Genomic DNA, 23,983 nt, shown 5'->3' on the forward strand with positions numbered 1-23,983 from the left:
TCTAGGCTGCAGTACCGTCTTAATCACCTGCTCCTCAGGTGATCACTAGGCTGCAGCACAGTCTGAATCACCCGCTCCTCGGGAGATTCTATCTCATCAGTATCAGTGTCTCCAGCGTGCTGGGGCTTGTACGCTATTATACAGTCAATGTATTGATTGTACCTCACCAGCTCCTCTGGTGAGGTCTCGCCAAACTATTATATTACGGTTGCACTAAGCACTACACTCTAGCACCCATTTGGCTATACTGGTATTATTGGTGATTCTGCAGATCACCACATAATCAGGTATAGCGTCTGCATTATTGGTGATTCTGCAGATCACCATATAATCAGACATCTGAGTTGCTACACCCAACCGTTACATCAATCAATCCAAAACAGTATGTATGCATGTTAGGTTTTTGCAGCTCTGTACAATGAACAAGCTGACTCATCATTGTATTTCAGTGGTTCTGGAGGTGTGGTTAGCTTACGGGACAACAAATGATGATTTGCATATTCAGCAATGATGCATCATGGGAGACATCATATGCTCACTCCAACCTGAATTATCGCAAATACCTTCTGTTTTACGAAGGTAAACTTTTGTTATCCCTACCAAAAAATGCCCAAAGAAGAAATTTTAGGAACAGGAAACATGAACCCTAAAGCACACATCCTTCAATTTTGGTTTTATTCTACAGGTTTATGATCCACACCTGCCTAGTGATTTGTTGTGTCTGATACTGCCCAACCTTGTGTATGACCTCTTTATCTCATACCTACTACACTGTTAAAGGCACTCTGTTTTTGTTTCCATTGAGTTTACTCAAGATCTTCCCCCATATGACTGTGGTAAGGATATTATATTAAAAGCTGTAGGTGGAGAAAAGGAAACATTCCAAATTTCATGATAAGACAGAAGGACATACAAAACAGGATGGGGACATAATTAATCATAGTGAGTCTAATAGGAAACCTGTGCCACCAACCTAAATAACATCCTACTCACTGTACCAATGTTCAGGCAGAAAAAGTCAAGAACCACATATTGTCAAATCTCTTTCCGAGTTTCCACAGGCTGACATTATGTTGTGCTGCATTATCAATAAAGTGTATAACAAAAAACAACCATCAGGCCAGGGAAGCTTATTATACAAGTGTCTACTATAAGGATGAGCGAGAACAATTTCATGAAAAGAAAAAATTATTCAAGCGCGTGTGGGGGCACAGCTTGTGCAGAGTGAGTTAAAGCGGTATAAAACCCTGACATAATATTTAATAAAAACATGTTTTCCTACTTTTTATATGCCATACGGTTATCATATTTGCTTTTGTGCATAAGTATTATTATTCATTTAGAAATTACAAGTTCCCAAAGTACACTTTTTTGCTCTGAGAGCTGACTTTGCATTTTATTCATAACTGTGTTTTTTTTCATCTTGAAATATAAGCAGAAATGCTTTCTGACTGTCTGTCTGTGTTCAGGAGAGTCTGCAGTGTCAGAGAAGTGTTTGTTTACATTCCTCACCTGATACAATTAAATACAGCTTTCCCGGCATTGAGCTTTTCTGTTCTGTGTTTAACCCTTTGAATGCTGTTCTAGTAAAAAAAAATGCTGGTAGTATATAATATGCTGTAAATAATGTTTTAGAGCAAAGAAAAAATGCTGGGTTTCTGTAACGATTGTGGAATCGTATTCGCGGTCAGCGCACCAGACGTGCGCTGACGCGGCAGATTTCCTCCACAAGCGTATATTTGAGGGAAACCCAGGATAGGTGCTATGCACCCACAGAGGGCAATTCCCTCCGGCAGATGGCGCTGTGGAGTGCAGGCGAACACAGTCGCTGCACAGCCACAGATGCCAGACGGGAATTGTACAGATCCAGGACAAGGTACGATCAGGCAGGGCTGGTTAGCCCACAAGATACAGAGCAAAGGGACAGAACCAATGTGTGTCCACCAAACTAGTCGCCACCCAGCGACGGTGAACACACAACGGCGGAAACGAAGTGGGAATGCAATCGCAAGAATGGCGATTGCCGACAGAGACACAAGACTGAGCAAAACAGGGCACGAGGGTAGCAAAGGCACAGCAAATAATACAATAAGGAGATACGGAAAATAACAAATGCTAGCTAACCGCGAACACCGCACTCATTCGCAACAGTGCACGCGGTTATGCGCGGTCTCCACGTGATAAGCACAATAGAGACAAGCACGCCTAACTAACCATTAACAGACAAACATGAAACAGAGGACGCGAGCGCTTGCTTAACGGTTATCTCACTGAGCCTCCAGCAAGCGTAGCAGACAAGACAGACACACGAAAACAGGGACAAGCGAGAGATAGGATCCACAGCACTAGCGAAAAGTGGCTAGCACGATCCAGGTACAGAGTAGCAGAACAGAAGGATCCCCAGCGCTAGCGAAAAGTGGCTAGCGCGATCCCAGAAGACAGAACAGAAGGATCCCCAGCGCTAGCGAAAAGTAGCTAGCGCGATCCCAGGAGACAGAACAGAAGGATCCCCAGTGCTAGCGAAAAGTGGCTAGCGCGATCCCAGGAGACAGAACAGAAGAGATAGCTGGTAGCAACCGCTGCACCAGCTATACTCCAAGAACAGAGATCAGAACCATTTCCTGTCGACCACCGTTGGGACAGGACAATGGCAACAGAACAAACAAACAGATAATACAACCTGACTGGGCTAGAAGGGGAGCCTAAAGCAACCCCCAGGAATTAACTATACTAGATAGCAACGGCTGACACTCCAGCAGTGTCCATCAGGAACAGACCATGGAAGGGAAATGACCAGCCAAGCCTTCTGGGAAACATAAAGCTCTTATAGTGCCAGTCATCAAAGAAGGCAGGTAGGGGATTTGCATAACGAATGTATGCAAATTCCCCAGCAAGAGAACAGACCAGAACTTGCAATGGAAAGACAGGTCTCTGTTCCAGAGTCCTGCAGCATGCAAACCTAAACAATGGTCAAAAGGCTGCCTGCCTGCGCAGGCAGCTGAGCGGATTCTCACAGTACCCCCCCCCCCCCCCCTCTAGGGATGGATTCCAGACATCCCTCAAAACTGGTATCATCACAAAACTCTAACTGAAGACTCATGAAGGTCGGGACAGCCCGACAAGGCCCAATTCCAGAGTCAGTCCATCCGAAACTGACCTCATCGGAAGCAGAAGCCACCGAAACATGCCCATCAGCACTACAAGTCTCAGCGTAACACCCATCAGGACTGTGGACACCAGAGAAGAAGCCATCGACACCCTCCAGACAATACCTACCACCTTCCAAGGAGCGTCCAAGAATACCAAACCTGCCGCAATACCTGTTCGAAGTGTCCCTTACAACACCAAAGCCATTGCTGATCGTATTCAGGGCACCAAGCAAAACCTTTCCCGGAATCTCCCAGAACGCCTTGAAGCTTCACAGAGATCCCAAGAAGCCAGAACGCTCACCAGACTCACATGGAGAACCACCAAGAACCCCTATGGAACCTATGATCATTCCAGACTCAAAATTAGCAGGACACCCATCAAGATCAGGACTTTCAGGGACCACTTCTGGGCATGCAAGCAGGCAGGCTATATCGGAACATGTCTCCACTGAGGAAGCATCTGAGTACGCTGGAAACCGAGGCACACTTGGGCTTTCTGGGTCACAGAGCACATCGGGGTACACTAGTACAGGAGAAACCTCAGGACATGTTGGGGAACTGCCAACCTCAGAGTCCGACACGACAAGACCAAAACCAGTACCGGGCAGAAAATCATCACGAGTAAAGGTCACAGGTACTGGTCTTTCAAAAGAAGACTCGGACTCAAATTCAGAATTTTCTGTAACTGTAATATCATCATTGACTACACATGAATGAAGCTCCACAAGAGCTGCAAAAGTAGTCAGCAAGGCAGCAATGCCTACTGAAGTGGGCAACACCTCAGAAGGACCTGGGGGGCAGGAGACTTCTCCTACAAGTTCTGCACCCTTTGGGAGGAACTCGGAGATCTCCAGGACATCAGACAAGACCTCAGGAACACCATTTCCCAAGTTTTCTAAAAAGGATTCTGAACTATCCAAGTTACAGGGCAAAACTTGAACTTTATTTTGTGTGCAGGGCAGATGTCCCAGGGAAGGTTCCACCATAAACTGAGACTGAATTTTATCATCAGGACAGGGATACACAGAAATATCTAGTGAAACTAACTCTGGCCTTCTGAGTTTCGTTTCACTGCAGGGAAATTCCTCCATAGCAGTCAAACCAGACTGCAATTCCAAAATAGCAGAAAAACAGGTAACAATGGTTGCAATACCTAGACGAGCCTCTAGGGACACTGCAGGAGATTTTAAACAAGGTAATATTGACTCATCCAGATTACTGGGTGGAGAGTCAGTACTTACTTCAGAATCAGACTCGCAAATGTCAATGCGAGTGGACATAATGTCTTTATTCATGATACAGGGCAGGCTCAGAGACATCTTCTCTGGACAGAGCAAAGGTGCTTCAGTATCAGGTTCACAAAACCAAAGTGCTGTCTCACTCTTAGACTCGGCTAACGATGTCGAATCCGAGGAGACAGAACGCAAAATTTGCGGATCCAAGATCGCTTTAGGTTGCGAAACTGACGCTTCCATATCGCAAACCTCCGCGATCTGCGGAGCAGACTGCAAGGCATCTAGGACAGAAACACTGGAGCAACTGTCATCAGACAACAGGCCTGCACAGGTGCGAACAGAATAAGACATAGATTCATTTGCAAAAGAAGTGGCGACAACAACAGGAGAAACTTTATTAGACACATCAATAATTTTCTTAAAGTTACATAACTTAGGAATTTTTCCCATGGCAGGCTCACAAACGGACGATCTTAGAGAACCTGAGGGAAAAAATCTGTCTTCCTTAGACACAGGACCACACAGACCTTTCGCAGCCATACGTGCGGTTGCGACATCAGACCGCACTGGTTCAACTTCCACACAAGCAACTGCTCTGAACGACTTGCACTCAGACTTCAAACACTCAGTTGCTTTGGGAAAGGGAATGCATTCAAAACTCACTTTCTTTAAATCCAGAGGATTGGAACAATCGTCTGCTGACAATGTGTTTTTAGCAGATTGAAGCGCATGTAGTTCATCCAAAATCATTCTCCACACGTCAAACAGCGGAGTCACAAAGTCAGAGATACATTCACCAGTCTTGATTAAAGTGCACGCAGACTCAATGCACGCATAGAAAACTGCTTAGTTTTTAGAAAGGTAATGATTGCAAAACGATCTCCAATCACATTCCAATTCATAGACCAGGAGCTCGATCTCCCATTTCTCAAACGGGGGCTCCCATGCACACTTAACAAAGGATGAACAATCATAGTGAGCACAGTCTACAGATGGAACTGGAGCAGGAACAGAACGGGAATCTTTTACCTCTTTATTGGGGTCAATTGATTGGTGTGTGTAATTCATCCAAAATGATCTGCCACACATACATCACCAGATCCACAACACACTCGTCACATTCATCAAAATCAGTCAAAAGGCACACAGAGTAAAGGCAATCGTTCAGGACATCCGCGCTTTTTGCAATGTAAAAATCGCAAAAGGCTTTCCAATCCAAATTAAATTCCTCCACCAAGGCCCCGATTTCCCATGAGGCAAATGGCGGTTCGAACAGCCCAGTATCTAAATAATCTCCATATGGGTGGGGATCAGGAACGAGTACAGATTTTTTAACTGCTTTAATATAGTGTGCGATCCTACCTATAATAGGATCCACATATGCTTTTGTCACAGGCAATGACATCTGAAGCAAATCAAAGGTTCCCTCTGGCCTGGGAATTTTGGTTTGGCTGGTCATTCTGTAACGATTGTGGAATCGTATTCGCGGTCAGCGCACCAGACGTGCGCTGACGCGGCGGATTTCCTCCACAAGCGTATATTTGAGGGAAACCCAGGATAGGTGCTATGCACCCGCAGAGGGCAATTCCCTCCGGCAGATGGCGCTGTGGAGTGCAGGCGAACACAGTCGCTGCACAGCCACAGATGCCAGACGGGAATTGTACAGATCCAGGACAAGGTACGATCAGGCAGGGCTGGATAGCCCACAAGAAACAGAGCAAAGGGACAGAACCAATGTGTGTCCACCAAACTAGTCGCCACCCAGCGACGGTGAACACACAACGGCGGAAACGAAGTGGGAATGCAATCGCAAGAATGGCGATTGCCGACAGAGACACAAGACTGAGCAAAACAGGGCACGAGGGTAGCAAAGGCACAGCAAATAATACAATAAGGAGATACGGAAAATAACAAACGCTAGCTAACCGCGAACACCGCACACATTCGCAACAGTACACGCGTTTATGCGCGGTCTCCACGTGATAAGCACAATAGAGACAAGCACGCCTAACTAACCATTAACAGACAAACATGAAACAGAGGACGCGAGCGCTTGCTTAACGGTTATCTCACCGAGCCTCCAGCAAGCGTAGCAGACAAGACAGACACACGAAAACAGGGACAAGCGAGAGATAGGATCCACAGCACTAGCGAAAAGTGGCTAGCGCGATCCAGGTACAGAGTAGCAGAACAGAAGGATCCCCAGCGCTAGCGAAAAGTGGCTAGCGCGATCCCAGAAGACAGAACAGAAGGATCCCCAGCGCTAGCGAAAAGTAGCTAGCGCGATCCCAGGAGACAGAACAGAAGGATCCACAGACCAGAACTTGCAATGGAAAGACAGGTCTCTGTTCCAAAGTCCTGCAGCATGCAAACCTAAACAATGGTCAAAAGGCTGCCTGCCTGCGCAGGCAGCTGAGCGGATTCTCACAGTTTCATTCCGCTTTAACTCACATGAGCCACCACCTCTCACAAATTCGCTCCACACCACTCTCCATCATTTCCACATGTCTGCCCCTGCAAGGGAAGTTGTGGTTTAGGAGGTGGAAGTGTGGGGAAGTTGGAGAGTGGTGTATTGAGGATGGAAAGTGGAAAAAGATACGTGTGGCTCGGGGCGCGCAGGCGCAATTGCCGTCGACGGTAATGAAAGTAGCTGGAGGCGGGAGAACAGAGGATCATGGAGGGCCTGTGTGGGACAGGAAGGCTGCACCAGGCTGGCAGAAGCCCCAGGTAAGTGAAACACTTTGATTTAGCACAATCTTCAGTTCCGCTTTAACTCTTGATTCATCTCTCTTTATGTCACATAACTCATGATTTATCTCTCCTTAACTGACTAATTTGTGGTTTATATCTCCTTATTTGACTTAACTCATGATGTATCTCGCCATATCTGTTTATCTCATGCCTTACCAGTAGCTCTCCTTACAGTTAAGGTGAAAAATAAGTAAGCTTTTTGAATAAATTCCAATGGCCCTTATTCAATTCACTTTGGGCTTGATCTAATCCTATGTGATATTTCAAATATTATTAATAAATTGCCCTTTAAGCCACCAGCAAGAAACTACTTCACCAACAAGAAAATTATTTTAATAATTATGACACTACATTGTTCACCTACTTTTTGGTACTTTTTCAGTTGCAGAGTGCTGAAAATATATTTTAAACAGAACATGAAAGTTATCTCCTAGGATAAAACTAAAGTTTTCTCCTATGAGATACATTTTCATCTTTTGTTTGAAATAACTTTTCAGCACTCTGCAATTGTACCAAAAAGTCCGTGAAAACGTAAAATTATTCTTTTCTTTTTGCTTGCTGGTGGCTTGTTGTTTATGGGTTATATGCATTCATATTGTGTAACACATTGTGTAACACAACGAAAGTAATTTCGTTGTGTTACACAATGACAATAAAGTAAATTGAATTGAAAAATTGAATTCACTTTTTTCCTACGTTTTCCCCTTGAAGATAATTTGCCATCTCCTGTTTAAAACAGCTTTATAGCATTCTGCAATTAAAAAAGTACTAAAAATTAGGTGAAAAAGTACTGTCAAGATTATTCTGAGTATTTTCCTGTTTGCTGGTGGCTTAAATGGCATGTTATTGCTAAGGTGTGAAAATATCACATAAGAAAACAACTTAGGAGAAAAAGTGAATTGAATATGACCTATTGGGTGAGTTTTCTCCTGTGAGAAAAATGTTCATCTTCGATTTAAAATACCATTTTGCAATGGAAAAAGTATCAAAAAGTAGGTAAAAGGTTCTATCAAAATTATTTTGAGTATTGTTTTGCTTGCTGATGGTTTAAAAGTCATTTTATTGACACATTTCAAAATATCACCTAGGAGAAAACTCAGGTGAAAAATATAATTGCATATGGGCCATAGTGTGAAAATATTAACTGGGAGAAAACTTAGGAGAAAAAGTAAATTGTATTAGTTATCCATTTCCATGTACCCTTGATTGCTTCTCACCTTTACTGTGTATAGTGCCACAGAAGATTAGATATATAAATCAACAATCATAATAATGAGAGTGTCTACTTCTAAAAATCGTGAGAGATCTCACTTCTGAGAGTTCTGGGGGAAAAAAACTATGCAAAGATATATCAGAGAAAGCTAAAATTATTAGATTGTGTTCAGCTACACTAATGGTGGGTACACACTAGGAGTTTTGTTAGTAGATTTAAATTACTATTGATAAAATCTCTTTCTCAATTGTAATTTTATCTGTCTGAACCCATTTTTCGCAACACACGGATGCATTTTATGTTCTATTAAGATTGTTTTCTACTTGAAAACACAAATGACTTTTGAGGAAATACATATAATTTCCTTTCCAACGCCATTTTAGGATGAGTAAATGTGCATTTTCTTGGGAGGAGTGAAAGTAGTGTGGGATTATTATTATTATTTATTGAATGTATAAAGCGCCAACATATTGCGCAGCGCTGGACAATAAATATATACAATGATACAAGGATGACAAACATAACAAGGTTATACAACGTAGAGCAAAGTTATACATGCAAATTGTACAAAATACATGATCATGCGATATGGGCTAGTTAGGTAGGCCCAGTAATACAAGTACAGGCTGTCATAGGACAGGAGCACATGATCCTGTAGATTACACTAGGGAATGGAGGACCCTGCCAGAGGCTTACAATCTAAAGGGTGGGGTGGAAACACTAGGTGGGGCTGTGAAATATTCAGTAGAGAGTTACTGTGTGGTAGGAGGTGGGTAGGTCATCATAAAGAGGTGGGTTTTGAGGGCTTGCTTGAATGTGTTGAAAGAGGGAGCAAATCTGATGGGTGGTGGAAGGGCGTTCCAGAGGGTGGGGGCGGCTCTTGAGAAATCCTGCAGGTGGGCATGGGAGTGGGAGATGCATGGGGTGGTGAGGCGAAGGTCGTTGGAGGATCGGAGGGGGTGAACTGGTGTATACCCGTGAACAAGCTCCAAGATGTAGGTAGGGCAGGTTTTGTGCACAGATTTATACGCCAGGCATAGAATCTTGAAAGTTATCCTGAAATGGATAGGGAGTCAGTGCAGGGATTCACAAAGGGGAGATGTGGATGTGGAGCGGTGCGAAGAATGGATGAGTCTTGCAGCCGCGTTCATCACTGATTGAAGGGGGGCAGTACGTTTCAAGGGGAGACCAGAAAGGAGGGAGTTACAGTAATCAAGGCGGGAGATGATGAGGGCATGGATGAGCAGTTTGGTCGTGTCCGCGGTTAAGAAGGGGCGGATCTTGGAGATATTACGGAGGTGGAAATTGCAGGCTCTGGTGATGTTTTGGATGTGTGGGATGAAGGAGAGGTCATAGTCCAAGGTGACACCCAGACAGCAGGCCTGGGAGGTAGGGCGAATGGTTGAGTTGTCGATTGTGAGGTGGAAATCTGGGAGGGGTGCAGCAGCATGGGGTGGAAAGATCAGGAGCTCAGTTTTGTCTAGGTTAAGCTTCAGGAACCTAGCAGACATCGAGGAAGAAATTGTTGAGAGACACGAGGAGACCTTGTTAATGGTGGTGGATGAGAGATCGGGGGTATGGAGGTAAATCTGAGTGTAATCGGCATAAAGGTGGTATTTGAAGCCCAGGGAGGAGATAAGCTTGCCAATTGAGGAAGTGTATATGGAGAAAAGAAGGGGGCCCAGAACAGAGCCCTGGGGGACCCTGACTGAGAGGGGGGCAGGGGTTGAGGAGGAGCCATTGAAGGAAGTTGTGAAGGAGCGATTGGATAGGTAGGAGGAGATCCAGGCCAAGGCAAGACCATGGATGCCCATGGACTGTAGTGATTGGAGGAGGAGGGGGTGGTCAACAGTGTCAAATGCTGCAGAGAGGTCAAGGAAGAGCAGGATGGAATAACTGCCTTTGGCCCTGGCAAGGGTAAGGTCGTTGACCACCTTGGCGAGGGCTGTTTCAGTTGAGTGTGCAGGTCGGAATCCAGACTGTAGGGAGTCAAGTAGGGTATTGGTGTTGATGTATTAGGTAATGCGTTGGTGGACTAGGCATTCGAGGAGTTTAGAAGCATAGGGAAGGAGGGAGATTGGGTGGTAGTTTGAGGGTAGGGATGGGTCGAGTGAGGGTTTTTTCAGCAGTGGAAGTACAGTGGCCTGTTTGAACGCTTTAGGGAAGGTGCCTGTGGAAAGGGAGTGATTGAACAAGGAGGTGAGGACTGGGGCCAGGTCAGGGAAGTGGGGACAAAGTATTTGCGGGTACAGGATCGCAGGGGGAGGAGGTGGGGTGGGAAGCCGCTAGCAGCAGGCTGACTTCATCAATGGTGGCAGGAGCAAAGGAGGTGAGGGGTGGATGAGACAGGGGAGCAGCTAGGAGGGAACGCAAGGGGACAGCCTGAGAGGCGTTGGTAAGGGAGGGATGGAGGAAGGAAATTTAATTGCGTATTGTTGCAATTTTAGTGGTGAAGTGGTTGGTAAAGTCGTTGGCTGAGAGGGAGGAACTGGGAGGGGGAGGATTGGGGTTAGGGAGGGAATTAAACGTAGCAAAAAGCTGTTGAGGGTTGGAAGCTTGGGTTCCAATCAGTGCTGCAAAGTACCTTTGTTTAGCCTCAGAGAGGGCAGTGTGGAAGAGTAACAGTTTGGCCTTGTAATCTAGGAAGTCAGAATTGAGACGCGATTTCCTCCATTTCCGTTCGGCTGCTCGAGTTTCTTTCCTGAGGTTACATGTGTAGGTGTTGTGCCAAGGTTGGGGGGCTTGTTAGGGCGGAAGATTAAGGGGACAGCTTGATCTAAAGCAGATGAGAGGGCAAGGTTATATTTGCAGCTGCTTCATTGGGGGATGTGAGGGTGGGTAGGTGGGAGGAGAGGGAGAGAAGGTGACTTGCTAGGACATTTGGGGTGAGATTACATAGGTCTCTCTGCCATCGACCAGGCTGAGGGGTGGGGAGAGAAGTGGTTGATGTGGAAATGGAGTGGCAGGCTGTGGTCAATGGCAAAAATGCGGAGGAGTGGCAGGCTGCGGTCAATGGCTTCCATACGATATGGAATTTCTCAAACTACGGTGGTGTTCTGGATGGCAAGCATGTGAGGACCAACCCACCTGCCAACAGCGACTCGTACTTTTATAATTACAATGATTTTTTTTTATTAGTATTGTCATGATGGCGCACATGAGTGCGCATTACGATGTCATGATGGTAGACGCACCAGCTAGCCCAGCATTTCCAGATTTTCTTTACCTCCATCAATATGGATCCAGGAAAAGTTGAGGTAAATTTTCTAGCCACTTATACTCTGCATAATTTCCTGCAGCAAAAAAAACCCACACCGGTACTGCTCACCAACAATGCTGGACCAGGAGGATGTGCAAACTGAAACTATTGTAGCGGGTGAGTGGAGAAGACATGCTGGCATGGTTGCCCTGCAACCAGGGCTTGGACACAATGCCAGTTATGAAGCAAAAGCAAACAGAGACTTGTATAGGGAATACTTTTGTACACAAGGGGCAGTAAGCTGGCAGGACAAAATGATCTCCGTTGGACAGTGATTGGGATAACCAAATTAAATGACTTTGAAAATGAGATTGTAATAATGTAATGTTGTGATGTACTGTAGGACAATGTAATAATGACAATGTATCAACATGATGAAAATGGTGTGCTATCCTTTGTTTACAGTGCTGGAACAGTGGCATACTGTTTCTGGGACCTTTGGTTCCAGAAACATTATGCCATCGCCCCACTACTGAGCCGTGTGCCGTGGGGCAAGGGAGGAATTTTCTGCTGTATCCAGGGGGAAGCAGAGAACTTTCTCCACTTTGTTTGCTCAGTAATTACTTCGTAGTTACAAGACAATCTGATCATTTGTCCACCAACTGGCAATCATCAATTAGTTGCAGAGAAGTGTAAATATGTCTTGCAATGGCTTTAAACCAGCCTTGTTATGTTTTCTATTCAATGTTTGCTGTGTTTAATGTTTTTGAGCAAAAAAGTAATTTAAAGAGCATGTAAGGACATAACATCATTCATCATCATTATAGGACAGATAATCACGTAAACAGCTAAATGTTTTAATGTTCTTTGTAATGCATCATGGAAAATTGTCAGGGCTACTAAGACATGTAATAGTAAGACGTGTGCTACACAAATTCAAGGCCATGTTATACCTACTTTGTCAGTGGATGTCAGGACTTCCACCACCGAAAAATAAGCCACAAAAGAAACCTTAATTTTCACAAAGCCATGAAGAGACCTTAATTTTCTCAAATTAAGGAACATGCAAACCACCCTGGGAGGATGACCCAACCCAAAAAGTTTTCCCTTTTTCCGAAGAATGAATGGTCAGGTAAAATACGTATATTCATAAAAGGTCATGGCTGACAAGACCACCACATTAATGGTGGACCTCAAGTTTGAGCAAGTATAAGATAAATATGAATGTTGAAATGAATGGGAAAAATGAAATATACTTAGAAACGGAATTGATTTAGAAGGTAAGATTTTCCAGTCTGTGGTTCTACCGTGTGTACAAATTGGCAAAGTGCCTCATTCAAGCAAATGAGATCTGTAAAAAGGTACATTGTTAACTTTCGTCTTCCTAGACAGCAAAATGTTAATGTGCAGCCGAAATGTCTGCCAGAAGATAAAGAACTTTATAATGTGGTCAAAAGGGCTCAGAGTGAAAGCAGAACGATTGAGTGATGAAGTCAAAGCCAGTGAAATTATGTTCCTGTTGAAGAATAAAAGCTATTTGTTCTCCTTTTGGTATTATTGATATTGCTGCAAATTATCTTTTTTCTTTTTTTTTTGCTGTTGGAGCAGATATTGAGAATTTCTAAACAGAAAATAACTTTGAAGCAGGCTAGTAACTGAAAACATTTTATCACTGCGTTTCCATTCGAAATAAGTCGACTGGCAAAGGACCAGGTCAAACTCGTGAGTTCCTGCTCAAGGTTTGCCTTTTGAGGTGGGTTAATGGATTAGAGATGGCCCAAAGCCGATTTCAAGATTCTTTTTTTCTGGTTAACTTGTTATTTTATTTTTGTAAGTCACTAATCTCAGACATTTAACCCAATTCAGACATCAAATAGGATTTTTTTTTTAAAAGCAAATGATTTCACAGTGTGCTAATGTTGCACTGACAGACATCTATAGAACTTAAAAGTCTTTCTTTTCAGTTTCCACAAGTACATGGAAGACTTCCCACCTCTATAAAGGATAATTGTATTCATGTAGGTAAGTACAGTTAAATATTTTCCACACCAAGTGCATCAAAAAATAAAACTGTTTTTTTTTCCTGCAATGTTGTGATAGATCAGTGAGAGCTAACATCGTGATCAGTGAATGTTTTTGGGTAAAGCCAAAATCCAGGTGATTTGATTTTTTTTATTATGTAAGTGTGGAAATCGGTGAGAACATTTTGGGGGGATTTAACTCTTGCCCACACTAGAAGTCTGATTTATCACACAAAAAGTCTGATTTATTGTTGGCTATGTCCTTCTTGGAGGGATGTTGGAAGCTTTGGAAACACTGCATAGGGTTAACCTCCTTAGCGGTAACCCCGTGCTGGACACGGGGTAAGCCGCCGGAGGGTGCCGCTCAGGCCCTGCTGGGCCGATTTTCATAATTTTTTTTTTGCTGGACGCAGCTAGCACTTTGCTAGCTGCGCCAGCACTCTGATCGCCGCCGGCCCCCGCCCGATCGCCGCTATTTGCTGCGGCGCGCGGCCCCCCCCCCAGACCCCAGCGCTGCCTGGCCAATCAGTGCCAGGCAGCGCCGAGGGGTGGCCCGGGACTCCCAATGACGTCCCGACGTCAGTGACGTCGGTGACGTCATCCCACCCCGTCGCCATGGCGACGGGGGAAGCCCTCCAGGAAATCCCGTTCTATGAACGGGATTTCCTGATCGGAGATCGCCGAAGGCGATCGAAGCGGGCGGGGGGATGCCGCTCAGCAGCGGCTATCATGTAGCGAGCCCTCGGCTCGCTACATGATTAAAAAAAAAAAAAATTTTTTTAAAAACTGCTGCGCTCCCTCCTGGCGGTATTTTTCATACCGCCAAGGAGGTTAATGGTGCAAGTCTCCATAGACCTGCTTCCATATTGTGAGAAAACTCGGAAAAGCCGCCGCAAGTACTCAGAGTAAGGCGGCTGATTCCGCGTTCAACAGACCTGCATTCACTGGCTTGACGGAGCGCGGAGAAACCGCCGCATGCCCAGAGAACAGGGCGGCGGATTCCGCGTTCGACGCGGCGGTTTGCACGCATAGGCCTACTTCTGTCAGTACTACTGAACGCGGAGAAAATGACGCACGCTCGGACAGCGGTGCGGCGGATTCCGCATCCAAAACAGCAGAGGCATTACAACACATGTCTGGTGTGGCTGGGACTGATAGTCCACACAGGTTCAGAAGGACGCGTGCGCACGCGGAGAGGCAGAGCATTTATGACAGCCAGAAGGGTGTCAGCTGACCAGGCCGGTCAGCTGACAATTCTTTCAGTTTTCATTGGTCCAGCACTTAGGGGAGGCGCAGGAGAGCGCTGGTGTATATATACTGGGTGCTGGTCATTCCTCTGGTGTCTGGCGTTGCGATCACTACGTGGTAGCACTCAGACCTTGTCAGTATCTGTGTTTATCTAGACCAGTTTCCAAGGTGTTGATGACCAAGGAACTCACACCTTAGTCTAGGAATTTCTGTTATCATCTGTGTTATTATCTAGACCAGTTTCCTAGGTGTTGATGACCAAGGAGCTCACACCTTAGTCTAGGAATTTGTTGATTATTTGTCATGACCTTCGGCTTTCCTGACCAATCTTCTGATCTCTGATTTTGTACCTTTGTCATTCTGATACCCTGTTGCCAAACTCGGCTAGTCTTTAGATTCCGTTTCTGTCTCCTGTCTCTGTACCTGATCTGTCTGTCTGTTGCCGACCTGGCCTGTCCGACCTCGAGAACTATCTTCCCCGTTGGGAGATAGTTCACAGACCTGTCAGTGACACTTCACCATTGGTGTCACTCACTCTCTGGTCCTTCCCACTCTCAGCCTGGCTCCGCCCCTTGGGGAGCATCAGGCCATTGGAAGGAATCTGTTCTCTGAGCAGTATCTCTTACTGCCCTGTACCCCTTTACGGGGATCCTCCTCAAAGTATTACTGTTGCACCAAACACTCATATTACTCAGGTGTCCAGAGGTTAGAGATATATCTGATTATCGGTGATACTGCAGATCATCAATAATCGGGTATATATCTGTATTCTCGGTGATACTGCAGATCACCGGTAATCAGATCCTCTCTGTGTTACACCGATCGTTACACATATGCCTAACTCTTTTACAGTGGCTTTACACACAGCTGATCACTACTAAATGCACACACACCAGCAGGGCTATTTATGCATGAAGCTTTCTTGCAACCATATTAACTTTGTATTGTTTGGTGGTTGCATCTGCTTCAAGATTTTTCTTTGAGATGAGTGTAATATTCATACTGATAGAACAGTTCACAGCTGAATGCATATCAGGATGTCAAATGTCCGCTAACAGTCCATGTGCAGACACATTCAATGCAGTTATATGCAAATAACACCTGAGCATCAATTAAGACTGTGTTGTTGTTTTTAGGAGAATTATGTGAACTTGAGCGGATTCCCTTACGTATTCAAGGTCAAGGGGTACAGCCATGGGAAGGCTGATTGCCAGTAATTACATTATATGTAAAGGCTCATACACACATACCAACAATCAGTCCAACTATCTTCCAAACTTGTCTGTTGGAAGATAAGCTGGGTGTGTGTACGGCTGGCAAACAACCAGATGACCAACTGATAACAGGCTGTTTGCCAGATCCAACGGAAGGATCAATCTGCCCAACTATCATGCAGGTGGGATACACGTGTACAAGTCTTTTGAACAACTTTGTTGTTTTTCTAGAATGCGAACATGTACTGCATTTTGTCATTTAACTTGCACACATAATATTTAAGTGAGTTGGTTGGTTAGTTGGTTGGCGTGTGTGTGCATATTTGTCAGGTAAACAACTTGTTGTGTGGTTGGTCATGTTGTATGGTTGGCTGTGCAATAATTTGGATGTGTGTATGAGCCTTTAGAATTCGAGCACTGTATTTGATTTTGCAATGATGTATCATAATGAATTTCTGTCCTGCTTGGAAGCTGGGGCTGACCTTGCTTGGAAAAATAGTGATGTACCATGTTGAATGGCTGCATATGACATAGGCTTACACACAATTCAACTTTATCTTTCAACTTTTACAACTTCTTGTTGCTGCTGCGCAGTGCATTAAGCTTTTCCAGGCACATCTCCTGAGCTGGGAGAACATTAATAGAAGTAGAACTGTAGGCAATGATATAAAAGTATCTTCTACCTACCCATCTTCTATTTTGAAAACAGTTCCCCCCTGGCACTGCTCCTCCAACACTGAAGTCTCCTTAGCTCCACATCTAGGATGGCTTCCAGTCCTGCCCATTTCAGTACTTGGCTCTATGGGGAAGGGGCATGTTTGATCGATAGGGCAACAATCCACTCAGCAGAGCAGTGTATGGAGGGAAAATGTATCGACACACATCACTGGATGAAGACATTACGGTACATGCTGATTTCATTGTGAGACCAGAGATCTGGAAGAGAAGAGCAGGAGGAACAAATGAACCTTCTTGGGGAGATCAGATCTTGCACTTTTTCTGTCTATGCACTCCTGTGCACAGACCATGGATCTCTGGGCATGCAGCCTCAGTTCCCAGAGACTAATCAGGGGCCAGTACTGTGGTCTATAATGAAGTGACCACAATGATTAGCCAATCATGGCGATTAAAGGCGAAGTTTGTTCTCAGAAACAGACTTTCCATTGTCATTTAGGTTAGAACTACCATGGCTGGAAGGGGTTAAGGAAAGTTTATAGTATTGCTAAAAATTCACTTACTGGAAATACAGTATCGTTTTTCTTTAACACTAACCAGTTGCCCGACTACAATGTATGAGTGATTTGCCTGCTCCTTATGACGAAAAAGGAAATGAATATGTCATTTTTATAGTGGAACATGAAGCTCTAACTGCAGGACTTACACAGGTGCAATACATGTGCTTCCCAACAAACATCACCCTGTTTTCCCAAAGATTGCCATCAGTGCATAAATAAACCCAAGTAAGCCTGGAAAGCATTCAAAGGTAAAATCAGATAAATGCTTAATAAGCCCATTACTTCTCTTTGGTAATTTCTTAAGTACACACGTCTTTCGGTTGGCATGTTCACTCAATCTTGTTTAAAGAGGAACTGTAGTGAAAATAATGCGCTGAACAAAATGGTTTATTTTTTTTTGCAATATTACTTTATAAATCCTTTAGTCAGTATTTGCCCGTCGTAAAATCTTTCCTCGCCCTGATTTACATTCTGAATTTTATCACAGGTGGCAACATCTTTACTGCTGTCAGGTGCATCTCTGTGGAATGTTTGTTTACTGTTCTGAAGCCAATGAAAATATTTAGCTGGTCTCCCAGAATGCTCTGGCAGGAGAATTCATGGGGAGAGCGGGGCTACATACCAATATACAGCAATATATAGATACAGAAAATGTTTATAATGCTGAATGCTGGGTAATTAACATAAAAGTGGATTTCCTGAATAATTTACTACATTCTACCATATGTTGCTATGGTGCTTCTTTTTAATAAGCGTCTTGCATGAGCCTCCATATTCTGTTTAATAAGTAACTTAAAAGGGAACATGTAAGAGAAAAAAAGCACAAGGACACCGAGAGTCCGATATAGTGTAGTATGTATTGGAAGATGGGTGAAAGTTTTAAAGGTAAGTATCGTTATACTAACAACACACGGGTTACCATTCAGGCAACCACTCTAAAGGCAGGTGGGAAGACTAGACCTGTTCCCACTCAGGATTAAGGCCTCGTTCACATCAGGGCCGTTTCTGTGCGCTTTCCACAGCGCACTGCCCTGTGCGATCAGCAAGGTATTGATTTGTCCATGTAACTAAATGTAGCTGGTTCACATCTATGCGCTGTGCTGAGCAGCGTTACAAAAACGTAGTGTTGCAGGCATTTCTGTGCGCTGAGCTGTAAAGCGCACAGCAATGCAAGTGAATGGGTCCGCTTTTTTAGCGCACAGAAGCGCGTACAAGCGCATAGAAGCGCATGCGTTTTTTACCCCTAATTGGAGAAAAAAATACATTTACATACAAAACCAAAGTTTTATTGACAACTGCTGCTGCTACAGTAAGCAAAACGTGCTTTAAAGAAGCGCAGCGCAACGCACAGAAACGCGGACTAAAGCGCGCACAAGCGCATGCGTTTTTTACCATGCGCTTTAACACGTTTTTCAGCGCAGCAGATGTGAACGAGACCTTCAAAGTCACGCTCTGGAGATCGGAAGGTAGAAAGGGGTTAAAACACCCCTCCACCAAGGGTGGACTGTGAACAGCAGGAGAACAGAGGTGCCAGCTGGATAAAAATACATAAAATTCTTAAAAGCAGGAGAGGCAGTAGTGGACTTACCCACTCCCAAGGATACCAGATACACGTGGTGACATGTTAAACAAAAGAATTTATTTCAATACTCCACACAAACTTGCAACGCGTTTCGGAAGGCATGGCCCTGCTTAATCAGACAATAAAAAAGGGGAGCAAAACTTTTAGCATCCAGGTCCGTGTTAACAGAGGCGCTTAAAGGGGAACTTCAGCCTAAACAAACATACTGTCATCAAGTTACATTAGTTATGTTAATTAGAATAGATAGGTAATATAATCTCCTACCCACCCTGTTTTAAAAGAACAGGCAAATGTTTGTGATTTATGGGGGCTGCCATCTTTGTCATGGGGGCAGCCATCTTTTTGGTTGAAAGGAGGTGACAAGGAGCAGGAGACACAGTTCCAACTATCCTGTGTCCTGATTACCCTTCCCAGCTGCACACGCTAGGCTTCAAATGTCAAGTTCAAAATGTAAAAAAAATAAAATTTGCACCAAAACAGCAGAACGAGAACAACAAAATCAGAAATCCCATCATGCTTTGCACAGCATCAGGGGAAAAAAGCCCGGGCAGTTTTCTTCTGTGCAGCTAAAAATGAGGCTTGTATAAGAGAAACAAAGTTCTGATGCTGTGAAACTGTTAAAAAAACACAAAGCCTTTTCAGTGCTGCTGAGTCGATTTTTAGTCCTGAGGTTCACTTTAACACGGACCTGGATGCTAAAAGCTTTGCTCCCCTTTTGTGTGGAGTATTGAAATAAATTCCTTTGTTTAACACATCACCACGTGTATCTGGTATCCTTGGTAGTGAGTAAGTCCACCACTGCCTCTCCTGCTTTTAAGAATTTTCTGTATTTTTATCCTGCTGGCGCCTCTGTTCTAATGTACAGGAAGAGATATTAGTACATGGAATGATACTCACAGGTCTGGGTTGCTAGTCCAGCGAACACTCTCTGCGCAAGACCGTCCCCACTCAGCCTAGCAATGATAATTTTGGTCACAGCTACCAAAACAAAATTATTGTAGAGCTTTATGAACTATCATAAATTTACAATAAACGCAAATGGGTGGCTTGCTAACATAAGTTTAAGGAGGACGGTGCCCAATATAAATTATAAAACAGTATCTGAAGCTAATATTCGGTGGAAAAATTAACGATTCATTTAGCACTAAGACAACACGTTTCATAGCTGATTGCCACTTTGTCGGGTCAATAAAGTGCCTTAAAAGAAAGATACAACACAACTTTCAGGCCCCTGCTGGTAACATATACTATAATTGAAGATACAATATTTTTAGGAATTAAAAATTGCAATAATTAACCAGTTAATGGCAACCTGACTTATTAAAACGTCCTGTTTGACGCTGTTAACGGCAACAGGACGTTTTAATGTCACCTGCTCTCGCCGCCGCTCCGCACATGTGCATGCCGCTCCAGCCACTATTTACCGTCGGGTCACCGCGGTCTGGGATTGGGGAAGAGGACCGAGTGGTCCTCTACCCAATCGCAATGCGTGGAATGAATGGACGTGACCGCGAACGGCGGCCACGTCCTTTCATAAAACAGGAAATAGTTACAGCATAGTTAAAAGTAAAAAAAAAGAAGTGAACACTTCCTATTACGGGAGAGTGTTCACCAGCAAAATTAAATTACACACACATTACAAATTACAGGCACACACATATCACAATATTAATCAAATTAATAACTTACACCCCCCAGCCCCCTCCCCCCCAAAAAAAAAAATCAGTTTAAAAAAGTAAATAAATAGTTGCCTTAGGGACTCAGCTTTTTTAACCTATTTTTTTTTTTTTTTTAACCCAAAGCGAAGTTTATTGAAACAGTAAGGCAAATTTTACAACACTGCCTGGTGCAAGGCAGAACACGAGTACAGTCATGTGAGAAGGGTACATATGCAATATTGAGAAATGACATAGGAGTATACATTATTTGCAGTTTAGTCGTGTGGAATGTGGGGATGTACACACTTTATACTGTAAAAGGGAGAGGCGAGAGAGCTCACGAGAAAGTTTAAGGTTCATGGTATTCTTACCACCAGCATGGTAAACACTAACACTGATCTATCTTTCTATCCATTTATCCCATATTAAATGGAACTTGTTTATGGTCTTCCTGTGAAGATAGACTAGCTTCTTTTATGGGAGGGTGCGATCTATTCTGGAAATCCAGCCTTGGAGCGTGGGAGATTCACTTGAAAGCCATTTCTGGGCTATTTCTTGCCTAGCCTGAAATAAAGTTTGGGATATAAATAATTTAGTATTTTGGGGCATAGAGTCATCTGTTATTAGGCCTAAGATGCACAAAGCAGGATCCATCTTCACAGGGCAACCCATTTTGTCATGAAGGAATTGTATTAATTGTTTCCAGAATGTTGTAATGGGGGGGCATTCCCAGATTAGATGAAACAATGAGGGGGTGGAAGATGCACATTTAGGGCAGGTAGGGGACACACCAGAGTCAAATTTAGCCAGTTTTAGGGGGGTAAGGTATGCTTGATATAATGTATATCTGTGTGAGCCGTTCTCTAACTGAGGGAGAGGTAAGTCTTGTCCCCTGGAGGATATCATCCCAGTCCTCATCATTAATTTCAAGGCCACATGAGATCCATTTTTCCTTGGAGGGGGCATTGTATATGTCTGATTTATACTGAAGAAGAATTGAGTAAAGTTCGCCCACCATGTGTTTATACTGTCCATTTTTGAGTTTATTTAAAATAGGGGAGGTATGTATATTGACCAGAGTAGTACCAAACTGGGCTTTGAAGGCATGGGATAGTTGAATGTACCTGAAGTAAAATGTAGGGTGGAGAGTAAATCTAGAAGATAAGGCCTCGAATGAAAGGAGTTTGCCTCTCTCTATGATCTGACCTAGGAAGGTTATACCCCTAGCTATCCATAAGTGGATGTCAGGGAGATCCATAAATTCAGGGAGCCTGGGGTTATTCCAGATTGGGCTGTAGTGTTCTATTTGGGTGCTAGGGAAGTATCTGATAGTCCACTGCCACACCTTGGTTGCTTGGTCAAGAAGAGAGTGTGTCTTGGGACCCCGAGGTAAGTTGCCCCGTAGGAGGTCAAGAGCAAGGGAAGCGCATCTGAGGTCCACCTCATAGCCGTATAGTTCTGGATTATAGGTAACATTTGTGGAAAACCACGGTGCTATTTGATGTAATTGTGCAGCTATATAGTATTTTTGGAATGAAGGCAGGGCTACCCCACCCTCTCCGTTAGGGTTTTGCATTAATGTGTATCGTAGTTTAGCACGCCCACTGTTCCATATAAGGCTGAGTACTAAGGACCTTAATTGTTTAAAGAAGTGTTGGGTAAGATATATTGGAGAGTGGTGTATCACATAGAGAATTTTAGGAAGGAGAATCATCTTAACTAGATTCACTCTGCCTGCCACTGAAAGGGGAAGTTTGGTCCAGGCTCTACTTTTCTCCCTTACTAGTTGAAGGAGAGGGTAAACCTCATCCTGCAGGTATTGCTTAGGGTCCATGTGAATAGTGATACCCAGATATTTAAATGACATTACAATTTGCAGTGGTGAAGAGGATGGAGGGGAGCCTAGATTAGGCTGATCTATCAGTAGAACTACTGACTTCTCTTTATTTAGTTGGAGGCCTGAGTAATACCCAGCCTCCTGAATTTTAACCTATATTTTATGAGGGAAAATTACTTTAACTTTATTACATAGGGGCTTGTAATTATAGACCGGACAAAAAAAACCAAACAGAAAAATAACACCTATATTTCAAAATAATATATTGTCACCATACATTGTGATAGGGACATAATTTAAACGGTTTAATAATCGGGACAACTGGGCAAATAAAATGTGTTCGTTTTATCTACAATGGAAGGTTTAAAACTATAATGGCCAGAAACTGAGAAATAATTATTTTTTTCCATTATTGTCCTATTTTTCCCATTAAAACACATTTAGAATAAAAAAAAAATCTTAGCAAACTGTACTACCCACAGAAACACTAATTGGTGGCGAAAAAACGAGATATAATAATAATAATAATCTAGATCATTTTGTTGTGATAAGTAGTAATAAAGTTATTAGGAAATAAAAGGGAGGAGCACTGACAGGTGAAAATTGCTCTGGTCCGTTAAGGTAACAACCACTTGGGGGTGAACTGGTTAAAAAATACTCAAAATACCCTAACTGTAACTGTAGTGCAGTTCTAGAAATCCACGCTAAACTGCTGCTATTAAGTAGGATTTAAGAATTTTCTTATTATCATGCAGAACTGTTTCCCTGCTGGTTAGAACTGCTTAAGAAGAAAAAACTGTCGGTAATGCTTTTATAAATCTGGTCCACTGGGAGGGTGGAGCTACATAACAATACACAGCAGTATAGATACATAGGTGTGACATAAGTGTTTCTGATGCTGAAACCAGGAACATTACTATTAAAGTGGTTATCCTGAATAATTTACTGCATTCTACTATATCTCACTACTGTGCCTCTTTAACCATGTAAGCCTAACTGGACGGAAATTCTCATCCAGTTAGGCTGCGCGCACTCCCGCGGGCCGCACACGCTCCCGCGGGGGCTCCCGTGTGCGCTCCCGCCGCCGGCCATTAGCCCAGTGATCAATGAAAGGGATTATAGATCCCTTTCACTGATCGAAGCTCCCCGGAGAAAAGCCGACAGCGTCTTTCCAGACGCTGCGGCTTTTCTGAGTTCAAAAAGTGCCTGGTCTTCATTCTTCTTCCTGGGAGCGAGATCGATCACTCCCAGGACTTTTTGACTGTGGCCATCTTGTGGCCAAATAGTAAAACCACACCCACAACCACTTTCTATTAAATAAATACATTTTTTAACATTTAAAATTAGCTGTTTACCTCCCACATTAAAAAATACCCAAATCAAATGTTTAATTAAAAAAAATAAATTATAATAAAAACAAAAAAACCAAAACATAGATAGTTACCTAAGGGTCTGAACTTTTTAAATATGCATGTCAAAGGAGTAAATCAATATAATGTATTAAATTATGGGCTTTTAAATAGTGATGGACGCAAATTGAAAAAAATGCACCTTTATTTACAAATAACATATCGGCGCCATACACTGTGATAGGGACATAAATGGTGTAATAAGCGGGACAAATGGGCAAATAAACTACAT

General features: G+C 43.5%; 1 long non-coding RNA gene across 6 annotated transcripts in view; it reads right to left on the reverse strand.

Moving 5' to 3' along the window:
- LOC137542184 (uncharacterized) overlaps positions 1–23,983 on the reverse strand; it is a 126,219-nt gene that overhangs the window by 74,972 nt on the left and 27,264 nt on the right. For 5 of the 6 annotated variants that reach the window (XR_011025371.1, XR_011025369.1, XR_011025370.1 and 2 more), the window contains exon 3: positions 16,718–16,966. This is a non-coding gene — a long non-coding RNA (uncharacterized lncRNA). Of the gene's footprint in view, positions 1–16,717; positions 16,967–19,744; positions 19,826–23,983 lie in introns of all 6 variants that reach the window. The other variant, XR_011025372.1, reaches the window with a different exon arrangement.

This window comes from Hyperolius riggenbachi, chromosome 12 (assembly GCF_040937935.1).
Source record: "Hyperolius riggenbachi isolate aHypRig1 chromosome 12, aHypRig1.pri, whole genome shotgun sequence".
Taxonomy (NCBI): Eukaryota; Metazoa; Chordata; class Amphibia; order Anura; family Hyperoliidae; genus Hyperolius; species Hyperolius riggenbachi.